The 5,668-nt window shown below is 28.2% G+C and overlaps 1 long non-coding RNA gene across 1 annotated transcript in view; it reads left to right on the top strand.

Moving 5' to 3' along the window:
- Positions 1 to 5,570, top strand: part of LOC127282279 (uncharacterized) — a 38,909-nt gene extending 33,339 nt beyond the window's left edge. Inside the window, exons 6-8 of the long non-coding RNA XR_007843182.1 lie at positions 4,204 to 4,479; positions 4,994 to 5,078; positions 5,487 to 5,570. This is a non-coding gene — a long non-coding RNA (uncharacterized LOC127282279). The remainder of the gene's footprint in view (positions 1 to 4,203; positions 4,480 to 4,993; positions 5,079 to 5,486) is intronic.
- The last annotated feature ends 98 nt before the right edge of the window (positions 5,571 to 5,668 follow it).

The following is a 5,668-nucleotide window of genomic DNA, read 5'->3' as shown; positions in this document are numbered from 1 at the left end:
AAGCCCAGCGTTCATCGACGAGAGAAGCTCTCTCTCTCTCTGGATTATAAATAGTTTTACCAAAAAGTATTCAGATTACTTTTTGTGACCAAGAATAAATCACAATACTTTAAGAATAGAAAAAAAATGATGCAAATAAAAATCAAAGTCCATGTCTTGTTCATTCAGAAAATATGAGAAATTCAAGCGGATAAAGTAGTAGTGAGGCTGCGGGAAGAATTTTTTTTCATATTTGAAAATGTCGATTCGATAAAACAGAGCTTCTCAAATTGTTTCTTATCAAATGAGCATATTTATCGTATTTATGACATTGAGAAAGAGGAGAAAAATTGATTTAATGTCGCGCAACTTTCTCGAAATGATTAACATTCAAATTTATATCCGACCTATTACAGTTTAAAACAGATGATAAAGTGTGACCTTATTTTTGTCAATATCATCATTCATATATAACGTCATATTAAAAACTATTTGATGCTACTATACATAATTTTTAAAATTTAATTTATTTAAAATTTTGTTGAATTTTTATCAGTTTTTATAATATTTGAGTTAATAATTCAAAAAAGTATTGGGCAAAACAAAAATGCTTCTGATGAAAAAAAATAGAGAGAGAGTTATATTCACGCACGTGCGTAATTTTCTTACAATAAAATTAGAATTCTCTATTTTTGAAGATAAATAAATGATTCAACAAAATAAAATTTGCAGACATGTGTTATCAAACAAAAGTTAAATTTTGATGAGATTGAGATTAATTTCAAGATCACATGTATACACCTTGAATCAGATAATAATCGACAATTTTCTTAGACCTTGTACTTGTGGGATATATCTCATTTATTCGAGTTTAATCATTCGTTAATTATAATAGTAGTATTAAAAGAAGCTTAAACGTTTGAAAGAAAAAGAAAATTATAAAGTGATCTGAGTTCTCGTACATCGACCTTAAATAGGTCTTTATAATTGCATAATTTACGAGTAAATTTATTATTTCTTCTTGCGCAGTATATATATATATATAATGTTCTTATGTTTAAGCATGCTTTGTGAATTCGTGCTTTGTAATATGTTATCCCGAGACATTATTAGTTATCACTAATAAATGCCGTATATATTATCAAGTTTAATCATCCATCGCGTTTTTGCACAAACGACAGGACAGGTTCCCTGTTGATATCGTATTTTAACTTGAATGAGAAAACAAGATAAAAATACAAGTCATATATAGTGTTATAATTTTCATGGATTACCGAAGAACAAAACTATACAAAAAGCGTCTGATTATTGGCGACGATTAATGATTGATCGACATATATATAAGTTAACTTCGCCTCAGGTAATATATGTAAGTAGAGGGCGCTATGTCCATGATTAAAAAGGAGAAAAAAATGATAAAAGATGAAAGGATATGAGCCGTGGGAAAAACATCTTTATTTTGATCGATGACGTCCAATTTCGTATTTATTTTTTTTTTTTTTTGTTTCATTTACAAAGTAGCTACTTTATTGCTGCATAAGAAATTTCCTTGCGAATATAAAGAATATTCGTATTCAAATGATTATTAATTAGTTAATTATAATTCGAATTATTAAGTCCCCAATGAATATTAATTATACTAATTACAATTTTAATGAATACTAATAATTATTTAATGAGGTTATTAAAATTCTAATAATTATTAAGTATTTATATATATATATATATATGTTTCCGAGAAAATTATTGGAATATAGAGCCAGGCACATTTTTAGGGGGTAAAAATTCGTCTTACGAATTTACATTTAACAAATAAGAAGCAATCGAACAAGAAGAATGTCTTACTTATCTATTAAAGGATCTTCGCCTGGTCCTTCATCTACATACAATGTTGAATAAATCCTCGCGTATGGAATGAGAATTCCAGAGAAACGTAAATAGAGCAAGAATCTAAACGCGCTTATGTATAAAAAATACAAATAAATTCAAATTTACTTCAATTTATATACTTATAAGCAAAAAAGAAAAAAAAAACTCGTTGAGAATTTCTCAGGGAATCTAATCACGGAAGTTTTCTATACAGAATCTGCTTTACAAATAAAAGTAAATTAATATATATATTTAAAACAAAAATCAAGATCTACCGTTTCTGAGAATATTTCATTTGTCTTGTGCACAGAAGATCGTGGCATTAAAATAAAAAGTATTTAACATGGATTGTGTTTTAGAAAAAAAAAACAATAAAATTATACAAAACATGATATTTTATACTATTTTAAAAAGATCTATAGGATCTTTTCGTTTGATTCATTTTTCTTTCATTTTCACTATATGGAGTCCAGCTTTATTTTAATTGGAACCTTTGAAATATGGGCCACCAAGAAGAATAGAAACGATTAATTTTCTCTTTATCGGAATATCAAGAAATCTAATAGGACATTAATTTTGCTCTAATTTTTTAAAGCAGGTATATAAGAAAGATGACCTTGACGTATATCTGATATTCTAAATAGAAATTTATCATTAAGAAGACATGACAACCAGGACCTAGAGAAGCATATCAGTTAATTCGCATCTCTGTTCAATTTAAATAATTGAAAGTAAATGTTTGGCATAGCACTTCAGTAACATTTATATATACGTTATATTATCTTGAACATTTTGCAGAGATCTATATATAGATCAAATGAAAATGTTATTCAGATTTTTCGCATATGAAATTAAGATTATTTGTTGAAGGTTAAGGATTTGTATCTGAAACTCGTTATTTATATACTCTTTTTTAAATATTTGAAAAATTGTTACAGAACAAAACAAAGGAGAAAAAGAACTTTAAAATAGTTAACTTCTATTATAACTAGAGGGGGGATATATAATTCGTAAGCTATTATGAAACTTTGTAATTATATAAATTATTGTTAAAAGCATCAATTTGTGTATGTTAGGAAAGTCTGTAAACGTGGATAACGTATATTACGTATATATTCTATAGGATGTTGAATATCAATCAAAGTGATAACTGTAAAATCACAGTGTGATTCGATAATAGTAGCAGAGCACAATATTATTTTAAGGCAGGCAATATTAACTATAATAACTCCTCAACAGTAGGTGGATGTACTGTTGTAAGACACGATTTTACGCATTAGAGCGTAAAGTACGTGAGATGTATAGCGACTATTACAGAGATTAATTTGCGATATCATCCAACGGATAGAGTAACTATAATTAAAACGCTTCAAATCGTAAAATTGTTCACCGAACAATTTGTCATTTGAAATTTTTATTTTCTTGCGAGAAGTGTGAGGTACAATTATTTTGAAATTAATTAGCAGTTATAATATGCCAATATCATTTGTCTTATATAATAAATCCCTTGGTTTTTCATATAAAAGAAAAAAATATTGTTTCTCTACTGTTTACAATAATTATTTTCTTCTTTATTGGCTTTTTGACTTAGCAAGTGGAATAATTATTTATTTCTAAGAAGAAAAAACTTGAAATAATTTTCCGTTCGAATTTTTAGGTTAGGAATCTTTTGAATCGATATAAGTGCCAAACATGCAGAGAAATTTCTAGGAATATTTACTGTGCTGCCACCTGAAAGTAAGTGCAAAGTGAATTCTGGCAGTTTTTACTGTACTGCCTCTACAATCTGTAATGCAATTGTAGAGGCAGTACAGTAAAAACTGCCAGAATTCACTTTGCATTTACTTTCAGGTGGCAGCACAGTTTTCGGTACTCGCTAAGCCTCAAGAAAAACACGGAATGGAACACTAGCGCCACTGCTTTTGTCGCAAATTCAGCTGGTCAGTCAGCCATTGTGAAAGTTTTGAAATAAGGCCTAAGCAGAATAAAATCTCTAATCGTAAATCTTAAGCTTTTACATGAGAGAGAAAAGGATAGAAATATCTTTTGTCCTTTTCTCTCTCATGTAAAAGCTTAAGATTTACGATTAAAGATTTCATTCTGCGTTGGCCCAATAAGGAGCAATGTATTTTTTGGTTATGTTCAATGTACTTCTGATTTTTTCCACTTATACATTTCCCACAAGAGCACTTGTGTTCCATTCCGTATTTTCCATGAGACTTACAGGGTACTTTGAGCTTTATTTTTTTTTTGTTTTTAGCAAATAAATAATATTTCTTTAATTATATATATAAAACCTCTAAATAAAATGAAACTCTAAGTGAATTAAAATTTCTTTTTTCATTTTGATTTCAGGAGGATAAAATAGTTCAAAAAGAACGAGAATGTTGATAGGATATCGTGACTTCCACTTCAATCGGGATAAATTATCCGAGAATAGTTGTATGGAGAGCTTGATGATTAATTTTACGTGATACCACGCGCATAAGGAAAATGTGATCGAGAAATATAAGAAATGCGCCTGGAGAGGAAGGGAAGGTCGTTTCAAATGGCGACTATGGTAATTATTTCCTCGCGGCACTTCTATCAAATATATCGATAGGATCAACGGCAAACGATAATAATAAAGGGGTAAGTATGCGTAATGTCTCCTCGTTACATTTAATTAAACATATCCTTGGAACCATCAATACCCTTCGTTTCCTATATTGTATATGTCTTTTACGTCTTCCTGAACTCATGGTGTGAATACAAAATCACCTTTTTTTTAGAAATTATTTACAAACAAATGGTTTTTTTAAACATAAATATGTCCTACACTGAGAAAAATGGATACTCAAAAGTAGATACTGCGCTTGCGCAAAAGTGTAAATTACTTGGGTGACAGATGACAAACATAACCTCAAAATAACTTTTCTATTTGTGACGCTATTTGAAGAAAGAGATTACTTCGTGATTTTTACTTAAAAATTTCAAAACATAACCTATAATTTTTTTCATTTCTTCAGAGTGCATGACATAATTATGTTTGAATGTCCATTTTTCTGCGTGTATATTTAAAATGTCAGAAAAGAAGGGTTTTGAAGGGCTTATTTCTTTTAATAATTGAGCATGTTTATATAAATGTTTTCTTTTCAATTTATAGATGACGACGTCTGTTTCTTCGAGGGAAGGTGTTTGTTGCGGAGCAGCTCCTGGAGGAGATCGGGCATAGCTGAGCGCAGTTCAATGTAAGTTGATAAACATTTTTTATTTTTAGATTATAATATTGATGTAATTAAGAATGATGCGTTTAAAAAAATTAGTTATCATTGATTAATTATTTAGAAATGATGATAAAAATAATATTATTTTGAATTTATCACTTGGCGGTATAAAATAATTAAGATGATGATAAAAATATAGTTTTTATTGAAAATAAACTTTTTTATAAATAATATTCAGTACCAGTAAGAAATAGATTGTAAAATATTTTTTCTAGAAATATTAATAGTGACAAAAAGAAACAAAATTTTAATTACTTTAAATAAATATATGTGGGTCTAGTTGCAATAATAATAATAATAATAATAATAATAATAATAATTTATTTTAATTATGACATGTAGGTAATTAATTATTTTTTTTTTAATTTACAGCCAATTGTTGCAGAGGAGGGAAGGTTCGTCTATTTGAAGAGAAAGTATGCTGTCATCGTACCTTTAACACGTCGCGAAAAATCGCAAATTGCAAGTATTTTTTTTTTCATTGGTTAATTTTGAACAAAGTAAAATTTAAAAAAATTAGAAATAATGATAATAAATAGTAAAAAAATAGCTTT

This window comes from Leptopilina boulardi, unplaced genomic scaffold, assembly GCF_019393585.1.
Source record: "Leptopilina boulardi isolate dan_hultmark-lab unplaced genomic scaffold, ZJU_Lbou_2.1 LbouV2_114, whole genome shotgun sequence".
Lineage (NCBI taxonomy): Eukaryota > Metazoa > Arthropoda > Insecta > Hymenoptera > Figitidae > Leptopilina > Leptopilina boulardi.
The sequence above is the reverse complement of the archived record's forward strand: the minus strand, read 5'-3'. Positions and strand labels throughout refer to the sequence as shown.